The following is a 26658-nucleotide window of genomic DNA, read 5'->3' as shown; positions in this document are numbered from 1 at the left end:
CTAAAGCTCCATTGTGACATTGCAGGGCTCATGGAACAGAGGAGTCCTGAGACATTGTGGGGCCTGGGGAACCATGGAGACCATTGTGACACTGCAAGGCCTCATGGAATCATTGGGACAATTTTGAAACCTGGGAGCCACTGTGACACTGTGGGATCCCATCAAACAAGGGGTCCATTGTGACATTTCAGATCTTCTTGTAATCAAGGAGCCATTGTGGCAGTGTGGAGCCCCACAGAACCAAGGCACCATTGTGGCACTTCAGGGCCCCATAAAAACAAAGGAATACAGTGCAGGTCTGGCTGGTTTGACCGCCCAAGAGGTCAGGCTGACCTTGGCATGTTGAGGGTCTCATCCACTATTGAAACAGTGGTGCTCCGTGCTTTCCTTCCTATGGAAAAGATCTGACATGCTGCTCCAGGCACGTATGCCAGAATTGCAGTTTCACCTCCAAATTTCCTTATATCCAGGGATTGTTCCCATAGGAATATTGCCAGGAAAAGTCTGGCTGGCAGTGGTTTCATGAGGGTCACCTCTCATCTTGCAAAACACTTGGCAAGATTCTGTGCTTTCCTTCCTATGGAAAAGAGCTGTCCTTCTCGGCCAGGTGCCCATGACCAGAATAGGGATTTCACGTCCAACATTGCCTTACTGTGGCAGACTGGAGAAGATTTTTTGGCTTGAAACTTTTAGTGTGTGGGGGAGGAAGGGGCAGGTCCAGCCTTGCCCTGCCCTGGAACCCCAGCACTGCCCTGCCCTGTGACCCCAATCCCCCCAGAGCCTCTATCCCAGCCCAGCAGTGTCTGCCAGTCCCTGGCACAGCAGAGGCAATGCTCCACAGCCACCTCTGCAGCCCCAGCCCAGCTCCTGAGGGACCAAATGACCCCAAGACCCACCTGGGGGAAGGGCCCAGCAAGATCAAGGGGTATTTTAGGCTGATGACAAGGCAAGCACACATCTTGATCCCACCTCCTCTTGGAATTTCCATTTGAACAGTGCTGGAATCCAGGAGGTGGCAGCTGTCTGTGTGCTTCTCAGTATCTTTTTGGTCTTTCTCATTCTATGTCTTCTTCTTCTGTTTCTGTGCTCATGCAAATTTTGATTAACATTAAGTTAATCAGGCTTAGAGTGTGAAGTTGAATGGGCCAAGTCAATGCTTTTGAGAAGTGTTTTTTGTTGATCAAATATCTGCCATAGTTTGACATAGAAGAGTTTTAAAAAGTAATAAAAGTAAATTGATAAATAATTAACTGAAACTAAAACCCAGAACGCTCATCAATAAATTAATTAAAAAATCTCAAGGTCAGAAAAATCTTAAATTAACAAACTAAAAACCACTACACTGTCATAATAAATCTTTTGGCAAAGCTTGTCTGATTTTCTAAAGTTGTCAGTAAAGGCTGATTTGTTGTTTTAAGCTCCTGAGAATATCTTGTTGGTATTTCTCACGAGAGTCCATCTCAGAGTACACAAACAATTGTAATTTCTTTTAAATATCTCATTGAGAGAGTTGTTTTTTAGTGGATGGGAGCAGGGCTTGTCTGTCCTGCTTGGCACAGCCCAGGCAGGGCTTCCCCAGCCACATTCCACACTCCATTTTCCAGCTGGAGCCGCTGGTGCCTCTGAGTTGTGCTGCCCCAGCCCCAGGGACACTCTCCTTGTCTGCCCATTCCCCCACGGTCTCTGGGCAGGGATGGCCTCAGTGGGGGCTGCTGACATCCTCAGCACCTTGGAGGCTGCGGTTGAATTTTCCTGATGCAGATGCTTGTTCAGCCTTCAGCTCTTCAGTGCAGGAATTCAGTGTCCCATAGATCATTAACATTCAGAACACCTTAAGAACCCAAGCCTCTGGAGTTTGATTTAAGTGTTGATTTGATTTAAGTGTTCAAATGTTTGTGGTTAATTTGATAGATTTCAGTAGTGTGTTCTAAGTGAATGCCTTATATTTAAAAAGACAGTGAGAAAAGATTTTTAAGGTCCTGTTTGGGACATTTCCTGTTCACAAATCAGTCTGTGCAGTCTCTTATTGACAGTGAATCCAAGTAGTTCCTCATTCAGTTTGAATAGATATGAAAATCAAGACCCTTCATGGCTGACAATCAATCAGACTCTGTCCATACCCCCACCCCACCATTTCCCCCATCCAAGCCCTGGCACTCAGAGCAGCCTTGTGCAAATCTGAGCTCCCTCCAGCCCAGGCTGCACCTGCAGCTTTCAGCTCCTTGGCTCCAACTCCCACCTGCTTTCCTTGGAGAAGGAGCTGCCTGAGACACAGAGGGATGTTCATTTATTGTCAGCCAACAAAGCCAAGGCAAGCCACAGCTCCATCAAATGCAAAAGTCATTCCTCTGCTGGGTATTAAATCCACTGTGCACAGCAGACAGTCTCAGAGCAATGGAAAACACCTTCTGTGCCCAGCACAGATCCCAAGGTCCCCCCAAACCCTTCCTGCCCTGATTCTGCCCAGATTTGCTCTTTGCACACACGAGTCACAGGCTGAAGTCAGGAGCTCCCTCCATGCCCAGGGGGAGGAAATGAGGGAAAGGAGATGAAGAGCTCTCCTGTGCAGAGCCAAGGTCCAAGTGCCCCTGCAGTGGGAGCCACAACTCAGCAGGTTTGTGTCCTTTGGTGTCAGGGTCTGGTGACACTCAGAGGAACAGAAAGGTTTCTTGCAAACAAACACAAATTAAGTATTTGAACAGTTTAATAACCACCACAGCTCTTTCCTCAGCTCTCTGTGATGTCCCAGCGGTATCTGACATGTCCACCATCCCCAAGAGATTTCTGTACAGGAACAGTTTTAGACAAAGACATAAGGTAATTCTGTGATAGATAAAAACACAATTAAGATGATATTTATTATATATTTATTTGAACTTCAGAAATATTGAGCAATTTCATCCAGCTCAAAGCATGAAGCCAGTCATTGAGAGGCACTTGAATGACCAGAGAGCATCTAGAGGAGGAAAACAGAGAGCAGTAGAAGTACATAGATCCACCTGCTGTAAAGGAAGAGATGTGCTTAGACATGGCCATTTCAACAGAAGAGCTGAAAACACCTGAAGAAAAATGGAGAGGAAGTAATAGACAAAATATTGGTCACACCAGTAGAAGGCAAGATCAGTATTTTTCCTCCTGCCATCTGTACACCTCCAGGAAATTCCTGTTCCAGATGGGAAAACTGTGCCATTTCTTAACAGTACTTAAATGACCCAGATAATAAAGATTTGCTTGTATATTATGAAACTAACAGGTAATAAAAGCTGTGCCCCTATCCAGGCTGACATCAGTTATGTGCCCATGAACAGCCAGTGCCACTTGTGCCCTGAGATGCCCAGCTGGGATTGGATCTCTCAGAGAGCACTTGAGGGAGAACAGAGCACCTTGTAAGTTGCAGGTCCCTGATGGCCCTGCAGGGCTCTTGACCCATCATCATCTGCTCTGCTCCAGTCTGAAACAGAGCCCAGCATGGTGTCGGGATCATCAGAGAGCTGAGGTGTGTGCTGGAATTCAATGCCCTCCCCATCCTGCAGCAGCCCTGCATTTCCCTCCTGCAGCCTTGGTCTCCAGCACAGCCATGGAGGCTCTTTGGGCTCAGGACTGTTCCTGCAGCCCCCAAGGGCAGCTGAGCTCTGCCTTTGGAAAAGTCAGGCCTGGCCAGCGCAGGCCATGCTGTAGAAGTCCATCCGAAAATCCTTCATTTTTTGCCTCACAATTGTCATGAGAAAAGACTACCGAAGAGTTAAAAGTGCTGAGCCGGTTGGGAAAGAAAGTCTCCTGCTTATCTAGTGTGTTCACAAGTGATGTTTGCAGAACACGCCGTGCTGTACTCGAAGGGGGCATGCTGCCCTTTTCTGGACAATTGAACTGGACTTTCTTCCAAACTCCTGACCTGGCTGGACTGAGCTGAGGGTGGTTCCCCTCCGCTCCATAAGAAGACCCCTCTTGTCTGTCTTAAACCACCGTGACAGACCAACAGAGATGCGAATCCCCTCATCAAGGAACCAAGAACCCCTCTGGCACCCCTTTGGCACCCCCATGGCACCCCCCTGGCAACCTCCTCCCAGAGACTGGGAAGCATTCGGCCATGAAAACAATGGAATTTCAGTTACCTTCCCCCAACCAAGAAGAGTATATATATTGGAGTTCGGCCCGACTGTCCTTTGAGATCTCCCCAAGACGTGTACCAGCGAGTTTCGGCGGCGGGACCCCGAAGACATCACGTCTTGGTAGCTATACCCCATTCCCTGACCTTCTTTCCTCCCTTTTTTTTTCCTTGTCTTACCCTTCTCTTCCCCGGATCCCTTAACCAAATGCATATTTAGCTGTGGTTATAATCAATAAATTGCACCTTGTTGATTTGTTACTGCAAAACCCCTGTGCCTCTTGTTGGTTATTTTTGCACCCAAAAATCATTCGTCACCCGTTTATTTCGGGCGGACCTTCACATAATTGGCGTCACGGACAAGGATTCCAGCAGCCAGTGAGATTTTGCAGGTTTTGTGTAGTTTGTAACCTCTCACAAACTACACACGCCAAAGCCAAATCTCATGCTTGATTGAGCACACAGGCTCCGGAATTGACACAAAAGATTTTTCGGTGCAAAAGCAGGGGAAATTGTTACTCTCATTTCTGTTACTGATTTTACCGGCACGGACACTGACACTGATACTTCTCCTGATCCTGATATTGATGCTGTTACTGATATTGATACTGATAATGATACCGTTGTTGTTGTTGTTGTATTTGAATTGAATCTGAACCTGTTACTGTTGTTTTTGAGGTGAATTTGAACCTGATAACTGTTTTTTACTGCTGTATTTTGTGTACCTGGACTGTCTAAAAGGGAAGGGGCAGACTTGAAGTAATTAAGCAGTGCCTTTTAGACAGATATTGTCACTTCACCTACACAGGGAGCGAGGGGTGGCCCAGCGAAGGCTGAGTGGCTTTTTCCCTGTTCTAGGTTCTGGTCCCCTCACAAAGAAAACATTTGTGTGTGCCTGTGTTCATGTGAGTGCGTATCTGTACTGTCTGGGAAGGAAGAAACAAATTTGAAGCAACCTCACAGGGCCTCCCAGACTGATTCTGTCTCTTCAACTACCCAGGGAAGCAAGGGGACAGTGGAAAGGCTGTGTGATTTGTGTAACTTAAGTTAACTCCCTGGTGTAGCTTTGTTCCCCTCACAAAATGACTAAAAACTTCAGTGCAAAAGGTAAAGCTGAATTTTATGCTCTGCTTGCTAAATACAATGCCACACCTTCTCTGAGGGGAGAAGAATGGGCAAACTGCAATTGGCTTAACTTAGAAAATGTTATTGATAGAATATCTTCTTTGCAACATGAAACAAAATTTAAACTGGGCAAAAATAAAACCGTCCTCTGCTCAGTCTTGGGTGCCTGTCTCACAGCAGCCATAGAAACTCGCTTTAAGCAAAAAAGTGAGGAAAATGCTATCATAGACTCCCTCCAAAACCTAGTTGAAGTTTTGCAAAAACAATTGGATGAAGAAAGAAATGTAAATAACTTGTTACGGACTGCCCTGAGAGAGGAACATGTTAAAAATTCACAGAACTCTGATTCCTCAAAAGAAACAGAGGAGAAAGAAACTCCTCACACTAGTCAAAATTGTTCTCAAACAGAATTAACTCTGATGAAAAATTGCGGGAAACACTGCTGTAAAAACATAAAACCTCTAATTAAAACAGAATACAACTATATCAATAATGAAGATTTTAGCCCGCACAAAACCACTAAAGAAATCCCGTACACTGCTACTGAATTAACAAAACTTGCAAAGCAGTATGGGCTTCGCCCCCAAAAATCTGAAACAGAACACATTTGTCAAGTGTCTCTCACTGGGAGAGATCAGATTCTTTTGTCAGAACAAGAAGCTGGAGGGTGCTGGAGACATGGGGTGTTCCTAACAACAGCAGACAGACGCATCCCATGGTCCCCAAATCAGCACACAGCTCATTGGGCTGAGGGGCTTAACCCCTTGGAAAGGAGAGACCCTTTGGTTGGTATCCTTGACCAACTCCTGGAAAACATTCACAAATCTGGCTGCCTGCAATTGATTCATGAAAAGAAATTAATTCCTGGTTTTGAATCTCCAATCCAATCACCTGTAAAGCCTGAAATTATGACCTCTTTAACTCAAAGGCTTCCGGGAACACTTAAACCTACAGCAATTCTCCTTCAGAAAACCATAGTAGCTCTGTCTCCTATAGAAAGACCAGATAAACTTCTTAGTAACCAGAATGACCCTTTTGTTCCCCTTTATGACTTGCTGAGAAAAAGAATAAAATGGGATTGGACTTCTTCTCAGAAGGAAACATTGCAATTGCTGATTCTTGAAGTGACAGCTCACCAAGCACTGGACCCTATCTATCCTACAGACCCCTTTCAGGTGGAGTGGGGATTTGCCTCCTCACAACTTTCAGTAAACATTTGGCAGCAGGGTCCCGAGGGTCTGACAAAGCCTGTTGGGTTTTATTCCTATGGTTTCAAAGATGCTGAGAAAAGGTACACTACCTGGGAAGGGGTGTTTGTGGTTGGCTTGGCTCCCAGGGAGGTGGAGGAGAACTGGGCAATCCAAGAAACTGGGAGCTTGGGTAGCAGCCAAAATAAACCTGCCTCTGTGACTAAAGCAACCCCTCCTCTCTCCCCCACTTCTGCTAACAGAGAGGAACAGGACAATGCCCAGGTTGGGGAACTGTTAACTGTTTGGAGTATTTTCCAAAGTGAGGGACAGAATTACTTTCTTGTCTGTATTAACACCAAGTCCTATGCTATGTTTATATTTGGGTTGCTCCAGGCTGATGCTTTTAAAAGAGCTACAGGAGATAATACTGTAAAAGCAATGCAGGGATGGTTTGGGATTTTCCTAAACCCACAGGAAATTCAATCTGGTAATGTTTCTCACTTTACTGTCAAAAGTGTGCAGGATAGGGCAGAAGGTGAAAAGATTAAATGGACTTCTCACACCTCTTACTATAGATGGGGGGTAAATCAGTGTTCCAAAATCACTGCTTTTTGCCAGACAGCTCCAAGCACAATTCCTTCACTACAGGGAGCAGATGATTTCAAGAACCCAGGGCATTACCCTGGACAACCTGTTTTTGGTGGACCCCCTGCTGCTGTAGGGGAAGTACCACTGCTGTTCAAAACCTCTCTGGCAATTCCATTGTTCTAACCTTTTCTGCCTCTTCGTGGCAGAGTCTGTTGTGTTTACTTTTTCAGAAGAACTCCAAGGGACATGAAGACCTGACAAACCATGATAACACTAGTGATGAATAACAGAAATAATGTTTTTCCTTCCCCTTATGGTAACACCAGGTGATGATATTATACATAACATGTAAATTAATTGAACTTGAATAAATTGGCTGTCACAATTAGAGATTTGACCAAATTACAGCAACTACTGCAGTCATTCTTATTGGCTTTTGCGAACACACCAGTGGCTGCTATCAAGCATATTACCGAATTGGGAAAGAGTGAATGTGGATGATCACAAATTGGTAATTGATGCACTTAGTGCTACACAGAACAATGTTTCCTTAGCCCTCAGCTGTATCCAGGCACAATTGTAGATGCAATCTGTCTCTGCTGCAATTCGAAGAGAGGGCGAGGAAGGCACCTTCCCCACAGAAATTCGGAAAATAATCTGGGACAGTGCCACTGAATTTGAAAGAGAATTCCAATCCTGGTGGAACCTGGTGAACTTTACCTATGATCCCATTTCAAACATAGCCACTGCTTTTGTCCTAACCATACGCAATGCCTCTGTACATTTGGTCTTCCCTGTTATTGCATTAGGATTAAACCATGACGGAGCTGTTCTCTATCCTACTGAACATAGGGGATGGGCCCGTCAGGTTGATGACAAATGGCAAACTGTTAACCTGGAAACTTGTGTTGTCGGAGAACAACAAGAGTTCATCTGTGAAAGCAATGCAATCATAGATCAAATATTTGTTTAGACGTAGAGCAAAATATCTGTCATTTCAAGATTCGTCCACATGAGGATACCCAGACAGCTCTTATATACATAGGCAATGGCTGTGCATGCTTTAGAACGACATGTGATTCTGTCTTTGTAGAAGATGTTGTGGTAGATGCAAAGAATCATTCAAATTTTTGTGCTTGTAACTTTACTAAGATAGTAGAACGCGATTTCTCTTATGAAGCTCCAGTTACTTCTCACCACCTACTGCAATCCAACTACACGCTGATCCAGAAGATGATGCCCACTCCTATCGGAATGAACCTCACCCTCGTGAGACAACTATTGCTCCATCAGGACCTGATGGACATCCTCGAGAAAATCAAGGAGAGCGGACAGAAGACCCTGGTGACTGTTCATCACAACGTGAGACAAATACACCGGGTTATGGAGAGGGTAAAGCAAGATGCTGAGCATAGGTGGTGGGATACTCTCTTTGGGTGGTCACCTACTGCCACAGGTGTTCTGAACAGTGTGTGCCATCCAATTGTTGTTCTTTTGATCCTAGTTACGCTTGGCTTTATCTTGTCAGCAGCCCTATTCATTTTGAATTGGAGAATGATGAAAAAGCTTAAGAGACTGTCAGCTGTAGTCAATGCACACCGCTTAGCTGATGTACTCGATACAATAGATGTCCCCAAAACACTTGATACGAAACAGCTATGAATCAAACATATGTGCCCTAGAACAACTTCTTAAATATCAAGTGTGACTTACAGAAAGTTACTTTACTTCTTAGAAAATAATTTTAAAAGACGATGATAATATTATGATTTGTTTGTTGTGATTTGTTTTAATCATTTTGAAATTGTTAAATGATATTGCTTTAACTGATAAATATTTTTTGAAATTGTTAAAATTATCATAATTTTTGAAATTGTTATAACAAATAACCACGTGTGAAGTTGTTATGATGATCAATATTAATTATGTTTATGTTTATTGGTTCCCCTTTTCCCTCTTTCTTTTCCTTCTCTTCCCCTTTTATCCCCTCTCTCCTGTCATCCCTACTTTTCCGGGGTTATGCTACCGACATGCAACGAGTTTCAAAGACACTCTAGAGCTCTGCTGATGAAGATTCCTCAAGACAATCGTGAGTCACGGGGTCGTGCAGAAGTCCATCCGAAAATCCTTCATTTTTTGCCTCACAATTGTCATGAGAAAAGACTACCGAAGGGTTAAAGCTGCTAAGCCGGTTGGGAAAGAAAGTCTCCTGCTTATCTAGTGTGTTCACAAGTGATGCTTGCAGAACACGCCATGCTGTACTCGAAGGGGGCATGCTGCCCTTTTCTGGACAATTGAACTGGACTTTCTTCCAAACTCCTGAGCTGGCTGGACTGAGCTCTAGGGTGGCTCCTCCCCCGCTCCATGAGAAGACCCCTCTTGCCTGTCTTCAACCACCGTGACAGACCAACAGAGATGCGAATCCCCTCATCAAGGAACCAAGAACCCCTCTGGCACCCTATTGACACCCCCATGGCACCCCCATGGCAACCCCATGGCACCCCCCTGGCAACCTCCTTCCAGAGACTGGGACTGTACTCCCTCCACACTCAGGGAGGGGGAAAACTTAACGTACATGTGAGCATTCGGCCATGAAAACAATGGACTTCTCCCCTCCATGGAAACCTAATTTCAGTTACCTTCCCCCAACCAAGAACAGTATATATATTGGGGTTCGGCCCAACTGTCCTTTGAGATCTCCCCAAGACGTGTACCAGTGAGTTTCGGCGGCGGGACCCCGAAGACATCATGTTTTGGTAGCTATACCCCATTCCCGGACCTCCTTTCCTCCCTTTTTCCTTGTCTTACCCTTCTCTTCCCTGGATCCCTTAACCAAACGCATATTTAGCTGTGGTTATAATCAATAAATTGTACATTGTTGATTTGTTACTGCAAAACCCCTGTGCCTCTTGTTGGTTATTTTTGCACCCAAAAATCATTCGTCACCCGTTCATTTTGGGCGGACCTTCACACCAGTCTATGCCCAGGTGGCTACTAATCTGTTGCACTATCTTGGAAATGAAATGTGATCCTCTATCTGAGGATATTGTGGCTGGAACTCCGAAGTGCGGTATTATTTCTTGTAATAATACTCTGGTCACTTCTCGAGCTTTGACAGTTCTGGTGGGGAACGCTTCCGGCCACCCTGAAAATGTGTCTGTCAATACCAGCAAATACCGATACCCCCCTTTCCTTGTGAGTTCTGAAAAGTCAATTTGCCACTGCTGTCCAGGCCCATGGCCTCTCCCACTCTGACCGAGTTTCGGTCTGGGGGTATTTTTGGGATTAGTCTGGAGGCAAAGATCACACTGTCGGGTCACCTGAGTAATAGTGGCATATAAATTCCTAGCAACAATTCTTTCAATCAGGTATGTGTATAGGGCATTTATTCCCCAGTGCGTTTTCTGGTGTTCTTCCCTTACTAGTGACCACAATAAATGGGAAGGGATTACCAGTTTCTTTTCAATGGTAGCCCACCCTTCTTGGTTATACGTCCCTTTTTGATCTTCAATTAATTTCCTATCTCTCTTGTTGTATTCTGGCTTACCTTCAAGGGAGATTTGTCCATCTGGAATAAGGACTCCTTCAGTAGCTACCTCACCTTTTGCTGCTTCTTTTGCCTCTCTATCCACCAGCTCATTTCCTTCTTCCAATTCTGAGCTCACTTTTTGGTGTGCCTTAATGTGCATAATTGCTACCTTTTCAGGCAGCTGAACTGCTTCCAGCAGCTGGATTATCTCTTGTGCATGTTTGATGTTCTTTCCCTGTGAGGTAAGCAGTCCCCTCTCCTTCCAGATGGCCCCATGTGCATGTACAACTCCAAATGCATACCTCGAGTCTGTGTAGATGTTTATTCTCCTCCCTTTTGCCCTTTTCAAGGCACAGGTCAGGGCAATTATCTCAGCCTTCTGCGCGGAGGAACCTGTTGGTAAGGGTCCAGACTCCATTACCTCTCTGCAGATGGTCACTGCATACCCAGCATGTCGCTTCCCATTGGCAACATAGCTGCTCCTGTCAGTGAACCAGGTCTCTGCATCATCCAGAGGGGTATCCTTTAAGTCTGGGTGGCTCGAGTAGGTAGCTTCAATGGTCTCCAGGCAATCATGGTGTACTGCTTCTCCTTGGTTTCCACTGAGAAAGGAAGCTGGGTTGACAATATTAGTCACCACGATCTCTACATCATCTTGCTCTACCATGATGGCCTGGTATTTCAGAAACCTCTGTGGTGAAAGCCGGTGGCCACCCTTTACTTCCAGTACTGCGGACACTGTGTGGGACACTAGCACAGTCAATTTTTGTCCCAGAGTAAACTTGCGTGCCTCTTGAATGTTCAGCACAACTGCTGCTACAGCTCTGAGGCAACCTGGCCATCCTTTGGCTGTTGCATCTAGCTGCTTAGAGAGGTAAGCAACTGCCCTCCGGTATGGACCCAAGTCCTGAGCCAGTATTCCCAGGGCAATTCCCTGTTTCTCATGGGAAAATAGGAAGAATGGTTTACTCACATCTGGAAGTCCCAGAGCTGGAGCTGACATGAGAGCATTCTTCAGCTGGTGAAAGGCCCGTGTTGCTTCTTTTGTCCACTGGAGATCTCTGCTTCCATTGGCAATCAGAGCATAGAGGGGTCTGATGAGCAGTCCATAATTATAAACCCACAGCCGGCACCATCCTGCCATGCCTAAGAAGGTTCGGAGCTCTTTTATTGTCTGGGGTTTTGGGGTTTGGCATATGGCTTCCTTGCGAGCCTGCCCTAAAGTCCGTCGCCCAGCACTCACCTCGTACCCCAGGTAGATAACGTTCTGTTTCACTACCTGTGCCTTTTTCTTGGATACTCTGTATCCTTGGAGTCCTAGGAAATTCAAAAGGCTTACCGTCCAGGCCACACATGCTTCCCTCATCCGAGTGGCCACTAGAAGGTCATCCACATACTGCAAAAGCCTTCCTTCTTCCTGTGGAGCTTCCCAGGACTCCAGATCCTTTGCAAGTTGCTCCCCGAACAAAGTAGGGGAATTTTTCCAGCCTTGGGGTAGTCTGGTCCATGTGAGCTGGGTTTTGTGCCCACTTTTAGGGCTTTCCCATTTGAATGCAAAGATTTTTTGGCTGGCTTCATGGATGGGGAGGCAAAAGAAGGCATCCTTTAAATCTAAAACAGTAAACCAGGTTAGTTCAGGTGTTAGGCAAGTTAATAAAGTGTATGGATTGGCTACCACCGGATACAGATCTTCTGTTATTTTATTGACAGCCCTCAAATCCTGTACTATCCGGTATGACCCATCAGATTTCCAAACAGGTAAAATTGGAGTATTGAAATCAGATTGGCATTCTTTCAGTAATTCTAACTGCAGAAAATTTTCGATTATTGGGCTGATTCCTTTCCTATCCTCTTCCTTTAGGAGGTACTGCTTGATTCTCACTGGTTGCGCCCCCTCCTTGAGTTTGATTACTATGGGGAAGGCATTTTTCACCCTCCCTGGCACATCAGAGGCCCATACCCCAGGAAATACCTGACCTAGTATTTCTTCATCACTTTCTTCCTTAATGCCAATAGCTGTCAGAGTTAAACTTAATACCTCCATGTACTTTTGATCATTCACCTCCAGAGTAATTTCCCCATTTTTGAATGTAATGGTTGCTTGTAATTGTTCCAATAAATCTCTCCCTAAAAGTGCTTAATTCACCAAATTAGGCATGTACAAGAATTTATGAATACTCTATTGTTTTCTCAATTTATACTTCAAAGGTTTACAAAAATATGCCCTTTCAGACTGGCTAGTTGCTCTTTGCACTACAACATAATCATTTTCTACAGGTACTAAAGCTTTATTTAAGACTGAATATGTAGCTCTTGTGTCAACTAAAAATCCTACTCTTTTCTTCTCTTAGCTTCATTGTTATGGATCTGCTGGCGTAGAATCCCCCGGTCCTCTTCAGTTGTTTTGTACGTGTGCAGCTATCTGTTGGTCACTCCTTCTTCGTTCTGGGCATTGGCTTTTCTAGTGACTAATTCTTTTGCAGATTGCACACTGGTTCTTGCTCAGCTGAGGTGGTCTTTGTCTTGGCGGTCTCTGGTTGTATTTCTTCTGCTTTTCTTCTTGTACTACTGCCACTAACTTTTTCATTCTTTGTTTATATCTTTCTTCTTGGTTACTAAATACTCTCTAGGCTTCTTCTAACAAGGCTTCAAGATTCTTCTCATCTGGTCTCTGAATTTTCTGAAGTTTACGCCTGATATCTCTAGCAGACTGCTTTAAAAATGTATTAACTAGTTGATTTGTCCCTATCTCAGACTCCAGATCTAATGATGTATGACGACGCATAGTATTCCTTAAACGCTCTAGAAATTCAGATGGAGTCTCAGAACGCTTCTGCTTAAGGGAATATAAGGCAGACCAGTTTATGGTTTTTGGAATAGCTCTTTCTACTCCTGTTGCTATCTACTCTTGATACTCTGCTAATTTCTTTACCTCTGCCGACACATTAGGATCCCATTCTGGGTCTTGGAGGGGGAAATGTTCTTTCACATCTAGCTGTGTGGCTTTACAGTAATCTTCTGCCAAATTCTCTGCTGTCTTTAGGATCAGCTGTTTCTCTGTTTCAGTGAAAGCATCTAGTAGTAGCTGGATGTCAGCCCAGTCTGGATTGTGTTGTTTGATAACATATCATAGGCATTTGGCAGTGAGTATCAGGTCAACACAATAATTCTTCGCAATCTTTTCTCATGCTTCTAAATCAAGGGTGGTAAATGGCACTTTAATCATTAATTTGGCTCCTTCTGGTCCCACTGCCTGTCGCAGAGGGGCCTGTAGCACTACTTGCTTCTTAGTTCTAGATGCAACTGGACTCCCACGGGTGGGGTGGGTTCTAGTAGATGTGCTTTCTCTACTTGAGTCCTCCTCCTTTTTGGGGAAGTACTCTTCCTCTTCATCTTCAGTTTCAGCTTCAACTTCTCTAACCTCCCCCCCTCAGGGAGGAGGTGGAGGAGCTTTCACTCACTCAAATGTGTCTCGTTCTTGCTCCTCAGAACGATAGACCTTATCTGATCTCATACACCGTTGTCCTATACTGCATGCTGAACAACAGCGTTTGATTTGCATTCTCTTTGCCTTGTTATCTTTTTCAAGGGCTAAGACCAGTAGGTCTGAGGGTGATTTAATCTCACAGTCTTTTTGCTACTCTTGGTGATTTCTTAAAAGAAAACCTTATCAGCATACGAGACCTCATGTCATTTACTTTCTCATCTTAAAAACAACATTAACTGCAGTAAAGTATTATAGTCTAGGGTTCCAGTGGGTGGCCACTTTGCTCTGTCTTCTAACTTGTATAAGGGTTATTAGTGTGTGCAATACTGGATTAGAATTTTTTTATTCTCAGAGCTCCCCCGGCTAGTGACTTCTTTCTAGTGGGCTAAGATGCACCCTAAGGGGTTGGCCTGTGGAACTTTTTTGCTCTGGTTAGTTCTCATTATTTCCTTCTTGCCCTATCTCGCTCCCACCCAAACCTCTTTTCAGAGGACTTCACAGTAGCTTCTCAATCTTCCTCCCACACACTCCAAGTGGCAGGTATCAGATGCGATTTCCCACACACAAGTTTTAAGATCTTAGCCTCTGAATCAGCTTGATCAGAAACTTCTAATCTACACTTGGGGCACGTGCTCTGTCGCTTGTTAGAACAGCAATACCAGTGTTTCTCACAAACTATACACTGTAATAATACTTACGCAGCGTGCCAGCCCCTTGATGTACCAAAGGCTACTTGAAATTTTTCGCAAAGGCAAGCTATTCTATTTATTACAGGGAGCTCTAAATCTTTTACGGCAAGTTGTTCTCAGTCTAGACTTACAAGAGTGTTAGCTGAAGTCTGGTAGAGTTTTTTTAAATGAATTTGTTCATCTCCCCTATCTATCCAATAATCTACCGGATTCACAAACTCTCAGGGGTCGAGTCTAAACCACTGAGGCAGAGGAACCCCTCGGGTTCGTCTAGCGACGGTGAAAGTATGCACAACTTACACTACAATTTACTACTTTTACTCAAGAAACGTCTTCACCTACGCTTTTCTACAGTTTACTCTGTCTTCTCTGTCAGGCGCTCCCCGCCCCCACAGCTTGCCTCGGCCTGTGTTTACTCAGCTTCTTCAGCGGCAGGTAGGACTTCCTCCCCCCGTGCAGTAGAGCACTATGGATCTACTCTCTTTTATACAACATACACTTTATACACTTGCACAATTACAAATACAGCGCGCCGATCACTCAATGCAACATACAGCAACACAGTGTCTGGACACCACTCACACACACACAAAGAAAACATACGCGGGTTCAGCTCTACCCTATCAGAACAATGAACCTTAATACACGCATACACGGGTTCACCCAGCTCACCCCCAGAGCTGCTGGCGGTTCCGCTCTATCCGAACGATGAACCCCGTCTCTAATACAGCTGCTCTATCAGCTGAACCCAGACATCTCTGGGTGGTTTACTCCTTTGCTCTCCTTCCTCTCCCCCAGGGGCCCCTCAGTACATACTGTATCTTCCTCCGCAGGCCAGCAGGTCCTTGTCTGTCCCAGCAGGAGGCAAGTCGAGAGGAGCGGAGCCTCCTCCAGGAAAATCTTGGGGCGGGCCTAGGAGTCCGTCGGTCCCCCCCTGTCCCTGTGGGGGCAGAGATGGAGACGGAAAGTATCTCTTTCTCCTGCCTGGCTCACCAAGAATGTTTTGCAGAGAAAAGAAGAAACCTCACAACTTTGTAAAAGTTGTAAAGCCCGGTATGCTTTAATTACGATGCACGCTGGACGCAAGTCCCCATAAAGGCAAGCGTACCTCTGAAGACCTCGGGTCTTCTTTTATCTCCCTTCTAAATGCATATGCATGCAGTTTCAAAATAAGTTCATACATATTCATTCTGCGTGACATTTAGCACCAGTTCTTCTTTATCAAAAAAATTTCTAAGTCTAAAACAGATTAACTTTGTAGTCATTTCTGTTTTTCTTTCTCTATCTCTTTATTGTCTCTAAAATTCAGCTTTTCTTTCAACTTTAGCCCCACAGACCCCTCACCTCTTCCAAACACTTCACCTAATTCAAAATAAATTCCTACTCTGTCTCAATCTCACACCTTTGCTCTGGCTCAGTGCAGAACTGCAGGATTGCAGGCGCTTCCTCCCAGAGCTGCGTGAGGCACTGGCTCCTGCAGATGTGCCCTGCCAAGCTGTCCCTGCCTCACACTGGCCTCGCTTCCCTGGCACAATTGCTGGGCCTGAAGGAGCTGTCCTGTGCTCCAGCCTGCTGAGCAGCCCGGCTCCCTGCCCCGGTGCCCAGAGTGCTGCACACACTGCTGGCCTTTGCCAGGAGTTGCAGGGCAGCCGGCAGAAGAGGAGGAATCCTCAGGCAGCCCAGCGGCCCGTGGCTGCCCTTGGCCTTTCTCTGCTCCTGGGTGTAGAAGTCCATCCGAAAATCCTTCATTTTTTGCCTCACAATTGTCATGAGAAAAGACTACCGAAGGTTTAAAGCTGCTAAGCCGGTTGGGAAAGAAAGTCTCCTGCTTATCTAGTGTGTTCACAAGTGATGTTTGCAGAACACGCCATGCTGTACTTGAAGGGGGCATGCTGCCCTTTTCTGGACAATTGAACTGGACTTTCTTCCAAACTCCTGACCTGGCTGGACTGAGCTCTGGGGTGGTTCCCCTCCGCTCCATAAGAAGACCCCTCTTGTCTGTCTTCAACCACCGTGACAGACCAACAGAGATGCGAATCCCCTCATCAAGGAACCAAGAACCCCTCTGGCACCCTATTGACACCCCCATGGCACCCCCATGGCAACCCCATGGCACCCCCATGGCAACCTCCTTCCAGAGACTGGGACTGTTCTCCCTCCACACTCAGGGAGGGGGAAAAACCTAACGTACATGTGAGCATTCGGCCATGAAAACAATGGACTTCTCCCCTCCATGGAAACCTAATTTCAGCTACCTTCCCCCAACCAAGAACAGTATATATATTGGGGTTCGGCCCGACTGTCCTTTGAGATCTCCCCAAGATGTGTACCAGCGAGTTTCGGCGGCGGGACCCCAAAGACATCACGTTTTGGTAGCTATACCCCATTCCCTGACCTTCTTTCCTCCCTTTTTTCCTTGTCTTACCCTTCTCTTCCCCTGATCCCTCAACCAAACTCATATTTAGCTGTGGTTATAATCAATAAAATTGCACCTTGTTGATTTGTTACTGCAAAACCCCTGTGCCTGTGTTGGTTATTTTTGCACCCAAAAATCATTCGTCACCCGTTCATTTCGGGCGGACCTTCACACTGGGCACACTCCAGACGGCCATGGCCTCCAGGCCGGGCTGTGCCCAGCACGGCTGCGCTTCCCCTTGGCAGCAGCCAGCTGCCACCCTGGCTCTGAGGGCAGAGGATTTGCCAGCTCCCAGGAAGAGGCACCCAGGGCCCGGCTGCTGCCTCTTGCAGCTCCAAGGGCCTCCTTCCAGCCTGCCTCTGCTGGGGCTCAGGCTGCTCCGGCCTCTGCCGGGGCTCTGCTGGGGCTCCAGCCCGGGCAAGGCCGGGCCCGCTCTCACCTCACAGGTGCTGACAGCTCTGCACCACAGGAGACCTTTCCGAGCACCCTCTCTGATCTTTCTGCTTTCTCACTTGAGCAAGGCTTTCCTCCAGCCAAAGAGATTATTGCATTTAGGGATCCAAATACAACTGGCAGGAACCCCAATGCTCTCCAGTCACAGCTGAAGGCCTGCATCTGCACAGGGTGTTTGGGCTGCCTCATTCTTCTTTTGGTTTTGCCTTCAAATGCCATTGCCCTTTCTGCCTCAAATAGAAGTACCAAAGCTGGCCAAAAATAGACCAGTGGGCCATATTCCAAAGGCAGTGTGGTCTGGAGAGGATGAATGAAGAACATCCTTCCCCTCTTTGACACGATGCCAAAGACACTGTGTCACTATCCACCTTTAAGAAACAACAGACAATTCAGAAGGAATTTTTGAGCTTATTCACAGAGTGAGAAGGAAGGGAATCTTCAAGGTTAGGTGTGGTTTCAGAAACTTTATTCATTTCCAGTCCTACTCTGCAGTCCTATTAGACAATCCTACTCTAACCCTAACCCTAACCCTAACCCTATCCTGAATCCTAATCCTAATCCTAATCCTAATCCTAATCCTAATCCTAATCCTAATCCTAATCCTAATCCTAATCCTAATCCTAGTCCTAACCTACAATTCTACTCTAAACTGGTTGAGGAATAAATGGTCCTGATGGTATTGTCACGTTCTTGTCTCCCTCCTCTTCTTCACTGAAACAATCAGTGGCACCAGGCTGGATGCAGGCTCAGCAAATGTTACAAATGGATGCTGCCCAAAGGGAAAATAAACAAATCAACAAAAAACAATGGACCATGACTTTCCAAGCTCAGTGCTTCACAGGATTCCTCTGGCTCCTAGAAGGATACAGGAAGAGGACCATCTACACCTCCAACTTTATGTGCAGGAATTTGCCATCACAGGCAAACCTGGCCCAGAATCCCACTCATCCATTTATCCAGTTGTCTTCATCTTGCTGAGATTTTTGTCCTGCCAGTGCTCTAGAAATGGTGCTTTCTTTGTCCTTGGAGTTTCTACTTTTCAGGAAACTCCAAAGCATCACACTGGTCCCTCCCACAGACAGGCACTGTGCTGATTTCCACAGGGAGACAGAGCAGTGTCTACCGTTCCATGCCCTGCCCCTCGTGTGCTGGATGGCACCTTCCTTCCCAGCAGGGCCAGCCCAGTGGCACAGGGCCCTGCAGTTCCCTCTCTGCCACACAACCTGGCAGTAACCCTGGCACAGTTCCCGTCTGCTTGAGCGTGCCAGGCAGCAGATGGGGCTGGGCCAAGTCCCTCCCAGCTGTCCCTGTTTGCATGGCAGAAACCTCTGAGGGTGGGCTGGGGGGCACCAACCAGGGCCCCTCAGAGTGAGCCTCCCACAGCCCCTCCTGCCCACAGCCAAATCTCTGACCCCTAGGCTGGGACTGGCTTCCTTGGGTTCCTCCACCACCATTTAATGTCTCTGAATCCTGCATTGCTCTACTTCAATTCTTTTGCCATTACATAAAATTGAACACCCCACCAAATTACAAAAGAAGGTGACAGAAACAGCCAGAGGACCTCTCTGACTCAGGAAATGCAGAGAGAGGTGAGGTTATTCAGTTTTGTGAAGAACAGGCCCCAGGGAGACTTTATTGCCAATTTCCAAGACTTCAGAGTGGCTTTGAGGAAAGTGGAGGACATCTTTTTTAACAGGGCCAGTTACAATAGGATGGGGGTGAATATTTTTTAACACAAATAGGATCTTGTTTACTCGGAGCATGGTGTGACCCTGGCACAGGTTGCCCCAAGAGCTTGTAGGAGCCCCATCCCTGCAACCATTCCAGGTCAGGTGGCAAAGGGCTCTGAGAAACTTAATGTCTTTAAATAGGTCCCTGCTCATTGCAGGACACTTGCACCAGAGGATCTTTACAGGACCCTGCCAGCCCAGCCCAGTCTAGGATTCCTCACTGTTTTCATTTGAAGAGCAGCAAGAATGGAGGTGAGGAGGAAGGGGGCTCATCTGCTGCCTTGGGCTTGAGTGGAGGAGGAGCCCATCCCTCAGAGCCTGTTTCACCTGCAGCCCCTTCACATTTTACCTGCAGGAGCTCCTTGGCAGACCAGCGCCGCGCCTCGTCTCTCTGCAGGCAGCAGCTGAGGAAGTCACACAGGCAGGATGAAAATAGGTTGGGCTGCTTCAGCTTTTGTCTTCCTCCTGTGGCTATCAGGAGTTGGGGCTGGGGAAAAAGGAGACACCAGGCTCCACCTGCTTCTTTCCCACCTGTAACCGCTCTCCCAGATCCCATTGATTAAGCTCCACTCTGCAGTGGCAGTTTCTGCCCTGGCACAGACCCAGAGATTACTTTCCTTTACCAACCAAAAACCCAAACCCTGATGCAGCCACAGCCTCTCCAACATCCCACAGATCTTGCCTTGGCAGCTGATTTCATTGACTGACCTAGTTAGTGGGAACTACATCAGCACAAGCACATTTCCTTCCCTGAGGATTCACACCAGCTTGAGAGGCTTTTTGGAAGAAGGACTTTGCTATACTAACTCTACTCTATCCAAGGGTTAATACATGAAAAGTATTTCTGCAGTGCTTCTTGTCCCTTAAGCACAGCTGCCATAAAACAAAATGAAACAATCTTTTTGCTTTGTTCTTGAAAAGAATGGGAATTGGAAAAAAAGAAAGGAAATCCACCAGGTATTCCTCAGGTAAGGAAACAAATCTTTGGAATCTCAGCTTCAATACAGATACATTAAGATCCATGCACAAATGTACTGGGATGAAAATGCCTGCTTGGACACACAGGAGCCACCTGCAGCTCTGTCTCTCAGCAGTCTGAAAATTTCTGCTTTCCTTACATGGAAAAGTAAAACCTTTCATGGTCAAATCAGAAGGAGAGGTTCCATCCCTATGGTCACCCTCTACTCCTTTGGCCACTCAAGTGAATGCATGAATGGTAGGTCCATCCCAGAAAGTGCCAGGAAACAAATGGGAGGATCTGGCAGGCTCTCCACATCACCAGGCTCTGGCTTGGTGACGGGCAGAATGTGGCTTGGGCTAGGAGAGAAACGTGGTCACTGAGTGTTTCAGCAGCACTGCACAAGAAGCAGAAGAGACTCTGCGGCCTTTGCACCCTCATGCCCAGGTTTCAGGAACGTTTCTCAGTGAGAAGAAACTGCACAGGGGGTTAAGTTCCTCTCTAAAAACCAGTGCCTTAGCAACTTTCTTGTGTTTGGGCTTCTTTTCTTCATTTCTGGAAATGTAACACCACTTCTGAGAGGCTTGCCTTGTGTTTGAGGGGCATCTTCACAGACAGACAAGTGGGAAAACTTGAAACCCAAAGCAAATGTTGCCTGAGAAGAGCTGGGGAGTGTTTGCCTGTGGTGAGGCTTGAGCTGTCTGGCAATCCCCTTCCATGATGTGCAGAAACATCCAGCTGCTCCCCAGAACTCAGTCCCTCTGGGCACGCAGGCCTCTGGAAACACCTGACGATTCCAGCCTTTCTCCTGCTCAAGAGCATCTAACCTAAGCTGAGCTCCAGTTAGCAAGGCCAAGGATGCTCACTTCCATGCAGCTGAAAGTGTCCGTGGAGCTCAGCAGGTCTTTCTGATACTCCACAGGCCAAGGAATTACAGTATATATTGGCAAGACATCGACTGATCATTATCCAGTGTGGTTCATGTGGAACCAAGCTCTAACACGCTGACAAGTCAGAGGCAGAGAGCTCATTCTGCTTTTGCAAGATGGTATTTAGAAACATAAGACACCGACTTGGAACTATTCAAACCTCAACTTGCAGAATCCATCTCAAATAGACAAAAATAACAGTGGCAAGAGGTCTTGGAGTCTCCATAAAAATGCCCACCACTGTAATGATAACTCTGTGCTCATGGCACTGAAATAGATGGTGACCAAAGAGACTTTGCTATTATCCTCTTTAACCCAAAGGAGAATTTCAAAGCCAGAAATGGCAATGCACTCCCCTTGTGTACAAATAATTGATGCGGCTATCTGTCCTTTTCCCACATCACCAGAGGTGACAAAGAGGGTTTTATCCTGACTCTCAGCTGAGCTCAGCCACTGGCCATGGTGGGGAGCTGGAGCCCTCCCTGTCATTAGAACTGTGCAGGCCAGGGATGGCCCTGCTCCTGAGGTAAAGAAACACAGCACCGGTGTCAACTGCCCACGTTGGATTCCAGCCCAGGCACCTGCCTGCGAGCTCATCAACTTGTTAAAGTACCCGGAAACAGCCAAGGGTTTGGCAAACAATTCTAACTGCAGTCGGAGATAAACACATCCTACACTTATCCAGGCCACCCACACACATGACTGAACAATGTACAGATGACTTGAAAGCCTGAAAGTTTCAACGACCACGGGATTTGGAAAAGATGCTACAGAATGGAAGAGAAGAGATGCATTTAAAAAATGAAAAAGCAAGCAGAACTGCTTGGGCATTGCTTTGGTAGTAGGTTTTTTTCTCTTTTCCTTTTTTGTTTAGTTTTCTTTTTCCTTTTTTCCTATGTTTTCTATAAAATTGAAACTGGGAAGGTCTAACCTCCATTTCTCAGGATGTTTATCACATGTCTACCCTGTCCACTGAAAAATTCTTGTCCTTCAGAAACAGAGTTCCAACATTGTTCAAAAAACAAGTGGGAAATGTCAGGCATGGCTGGAGGCCAAAATGGCAGGTTTCTGAACTGGTTAGGTTTCTGAACTGCCACTTCCCTTTCTGATACAACCACAGCTACAGCAGATGCTGCTGTGCTGCAGGGGCATTTTTAGAAGGGGACCTTGGTGGAAGTGGTGCCAGCAGATGGCAATGGGATTTTGTCCAATGGCACACAGAACACGGGACAGGTGAGAAAGACAGTGGGATCGGTGAGTATTTGCACCTTACCAAGACAGGAGTTGCATTCCAGGAAGGAACTTCTCGTTCCACCATTTCGATGCCCACGATTCCCAAAGACCATATGTCCACTTTGGGGCCACATGGTTGACCTGTCACCACTTCAGGCGCCAGCCACCCAGCAGAGCCAGCCACGGAGCTCTGTCTGTCCTGCTCAGGGCTGAGCTGAGCAAAGAGGCCAAAGTCAGCTGTGGAGAAAACAACAAACCATGAAAGCCAGCTCCAATTTGGAAACCAAGCAACTGAATTCCCCACTCTCAGGCTAAGAATGTGCTGTTGGATCTCCTGGAGAACTGTCCATGCGCGATTTCCTTGGGGCTTTAGCCAAGGGAGTATGGAATTGGCCACTTCCAAAAAATCCCAGGTTTCTTAATGCTGCTCACAGCAGTGGACTTCATTCCCCTGAAGCTTTAGATTGTAGCTCCCTCTGTCTAGAAGGGACACACACAGAGCAAGGCCACTCTAGACTGCTTGTGGTTCCTTATACCTCTGTGCACGTTGCAACTGTGCCCTCAGCTCGCAGCAGGGGTCCCTGCACTGCCACCAGCACCATTTCTGGGGAGCTGGCAGTCACTCCAAGCAGCCCCACACCCACATCCCTGGAACGCTGCACCTGACCAAGAATATACTGACCCAGCTTGACAGAGCCGTCAGTTCTGAGAAGGATGTTGCTGCTCTTCACATCTTGGTGGATGACATGGTTTGAATGAAGAAAATCCAGTCCTTGCAGGCACTGAGAGAGAAAACAGAAAGAGGAGGGCAAAAATGAGTGATGTGATTTCATCACAAAAGAAAGGAAACAAAGAATCTAAAAGATTCCCTCTCCAGGGGAATGGGGAGTAATGGCAGAACAGTAATGGCCACTGAGAGGAAGAGCTTGCTGCTCCAACACTTGCAGAGCAGGACCTTTCTGAGGAAAGGCACATCAGCTTTTGAAAGAGCAACAGCACCTGTTGTTGTAGGCTGTCCCCTGCAAACCAGCCAGGGTGACTCCTGCTGCAGTGGACGTGCTTTTTCCATGCAGAGGACAAAGGAGGGGTTTGGAAAGGAAAAGTCCCTCTCTTCGGTCTTTAGTGGATCACTTTTGGGTGGGAGGCTGCATGGAAAAGATTTTCTTGCTGGCCTCAGCACAGGCTTGGAAGTATCACACCAGTCACTTTGTGGAAGCAAAGAGCATTTTTGGCTGCACTTTTATTCTTTTCAGCTGAGGACTATGAGAAATGAGTCTTTTTTCTTTGCTGGTCATTTCATATCCTGCCACCAGCACCTTTGCTTTTACAGGCAAGGAATGCAGTGAAGACAGACTCCAGGCAAACATTTAGAGAGGCAAGGTGGAGAACAGCAAATACAAATACAAGAGACAGAGCGAGAATACAACAGCAGGAGATAAGAGTACTGGCACTAAGTACAGGGAGTGAAGGGGCACTGGCAGGCCTTTCACTTGAGATGCTTTTACTTGCCCATAGCATACCAGCAACACAGAAACAAAGCCTGGCACAGGAAATCACTCCAGCTCTGAGCCCCTGTTTCCCAGACAATGCTGCCCAAGCCCTTGGAAACACAGATGGGATTGCTGACCTCCCGACTGATGGCTGCCATCTCATCCTCCGACAGGTAGACCTGGCTGATGACATTGCTCAGAGTGCCTCCATCCATGTACTCCATAACCAGGGACAGTTCCTCACCCACAAGGTAGCTGAAAGAGGGAAAACAAGGGCGTGGAGATGAATGTACATGGCTAGGTTGCTGTTTGGAAAACATGGGTTGATTCTTCTTTTCAGGTCCCTTTGAGACAAAGACAAAAAAGAGGAATAGACATTCCCTCTTCGCTGTGCATTGTTTGCCATCTGTGCAGTCTCAAGGAGAAAGGCACAGCTGCAAAAAAGGAGATGTCTTAGATGGGCAGTAAGCAAAATGTGCAGTTTAGTAACAGCCCAGATAAAAAACGTGTCAGGCATGGTGTTTCTGGAAAAAAGCACCTGATCTTCCTGGCATGCATGGCAATGAAAACCAGTGGCAACAATCCAAGGGAAATCCTTGTTAGTTTACCTGGACATAAGAAGACACTTGAAAAAAATCAAGCTCTAAAACAAAGTGGTGGCTGTGAATATAGAGATCATTGATTTAGTAAGACACGACTCATCCGGGTTTTTGAACAATTTTCAAATACCATGTGCCAGCGAAGACCCATGCAGACAAAATGCAATCTCTTCCCACCCACTGGAGATGAAAAGAGCAATAATAATTAGCCAATAATTACAGCTCTATTTTCTGCCAGTGACCAAAGTGGGATTTTAACTTGCATGTTTGCAATATGTGAACAAACATTCATGGGAAAAAAGCACAACTCACCTGTCTAAACAGTTGACCAGGTTGGGATTTCTATTCACCTTCATGACCATGAGTTCATTTACTTTTAGTTCCTCCTTTCTCAGTCCTTGAAGCTGTATTTTTTTTATGGCCACCTAAAATGACATTGAAAATCAGTAACTTGAGAAGTTGGTGGCACAAGACCACAAGGCACATGGAGCGAGTGATTTTGCAATGACACAGCTGAGCTCTGCCAAACTGCCTTGTGATCAGGCACTGCAGTAATCAGGAACTGACATTCCAACAGCCCATTTCTCTGCTCCCTTGAGAGCCAGTTACAGGACACGTGGGGTCACTGACATTTTGCCTTGACCACTTGGTAACAGCGGTGTCTCAGTTATCACCCACAAACCTCTGACCACACTCTCTGCTGCTTGGTTTGGGATTCAGAAGAAGTAATCCATGCCTTAATACTCTGTGGATACATCTTGTGATATGGGCAGGGCTTAGGGCTTTCAGGGACGCCTTGCAGATCTCTCCCTATGTGCAGTTCCCAAGTGCAGCACTGCAGGTGGCTAAGGAACTACAGTAACTTTGAGATGGATTTGCTGGCAGCCAGAAATGAGAATTCAGGACTCTGAAGCCGTAGCCACAAAGAGCAGTGAGGTGCTCGAAGGTAGCGCCTTTGTTTTAGCAATGGAGAGCAAGTGAGCGCGTCCTTCTCTGAAAGGAACCGCTGCCCTCCGTGCCTTCCTTCAGGCAGCTGAGGAGGACAAAGTCCCAAATGTGTTCTGTGGGCTGGCACCAGTCTGTGCTTCTTGTGCCTTTTCAGCACAGCTCTGCCCAGAGCTCCAGCCACAGCTCACACCAGAGGGGAAAGCCCTCGAGTGCAGCAGAGACTGCAGGGGCTGTTCACATTTACCTCTCCTCCTGTGGCAGTGCTGAGCGCTCTATAAACGTCTCCAAAACTCCTAGAAACAAAACAGAAGCAGAGAAAGGAGAAGCCATTTAGATCTTGCAGTGAAAGCCAGCCCACACAGGAGATCTCTGCTGTAAATGCCTGCAGGACACTGGAAGCATGAAGATGTCTTTGACAATGCCTTCTGAGCACACCTAGGAATTCTGATCAGCACTGACAATCTAAGCCCAGTGCCTGAACACATTTGCAGTTTGTCTGACTTCACACTTGATACCTATTCCACCAGCAAAACACCTGATGCATAGTTTTGTACCATTAACATTGCTTGGACTCACCCACTGCCAATATTTTCCAGTTCAATGTATTTTAGAATAGGACCTTCCATCTTCACCATTCTCCCTGAGGGAAACAAAATGCAAGATGTTCACTTTAAAGCAGAGATCCCAGCTTCCAGGAGATACAAAAGGCAGCCCCACTGTCTGGAGCTCTGAGCCTCCCTTGGTGGACAGCTGGCCAACAACAGGAACAGCAACTGGAACACCAAGAAAAGAACAGCAGGCCCACAGCACAAGTGGCTGTCACAGAGACTGATTTCCAGCATCCTTTGAAGGGAGAGACCTCTTGACAGCAGACACACAGGGAAGCACAGGGAGATACATTCAGAGGACACTGAGACCAGAAGAGAATACCTACCTAGGCAAGTAAGTTTGTCATCTAGAAACATTAAGGAGAGCTGGAACTAACAGTGCCTTTGTTTTCTTGGGAATAAACACTGTGAGATTTAGAAAAGGTTTCCTACTTGCTAAGATTAAATGCACCTGGACATCTAGAATCAATTCCTCTGAACAGATGCCAAGTTCAGAACAGGAGGAATATTGCCAAGTGTTCCCATCTTTTCCACCTTGCAGCAGTTTGCCAGAAGAATGCCTCTGCGTTTGTAAACCAGAG

The 26658-nt window shown here is 46.5% G+C and overlaps 1 long non-coding RNA gene across 1 annotated transcript; it reads right to left on the bottom strand.

The window, feature by feature from the left end:
• Nucleotides 1–2844: 2844 nt before the first annotated feature.
• LOC134433472 (uncharacterized) lies at nt 2845–15663 on the bottom strand. The gene is made up of 2 exons (XR_010031558.1): nt 15530–15663; nt 2845–3059 (listed from the first exon to the last, which is right to left on the bottom strand). It is a non-coding gene; the product is annotated as an uncharacterized LOC134433472 (long non-coding RNA).
• Between the last annotated feature and the right edge of the window lie 10995 nt (nt 15664–26658).

This window comes from Melospiza melodia, unplaced genomic scaffold (assembly GCF_035770615.1).
Source record: "Melospiza melodia melodia isolate bMelMel2 unplaced genomic scaffold, bMelMel2.pri scaffold_18, whole genome shotgun sequence".
Taxonomy (NCBI): domain Eukaryota; kingdom Metazoa; phylum Chordata; class Aves; order Passeriformes; family Passerellidae; genus Melospiza; species Melospiza melodia.
Note: the sequence above shows the minus strand (reverse complement) of the source record. Positions and strands in the feature narration are given on the sequence as shown.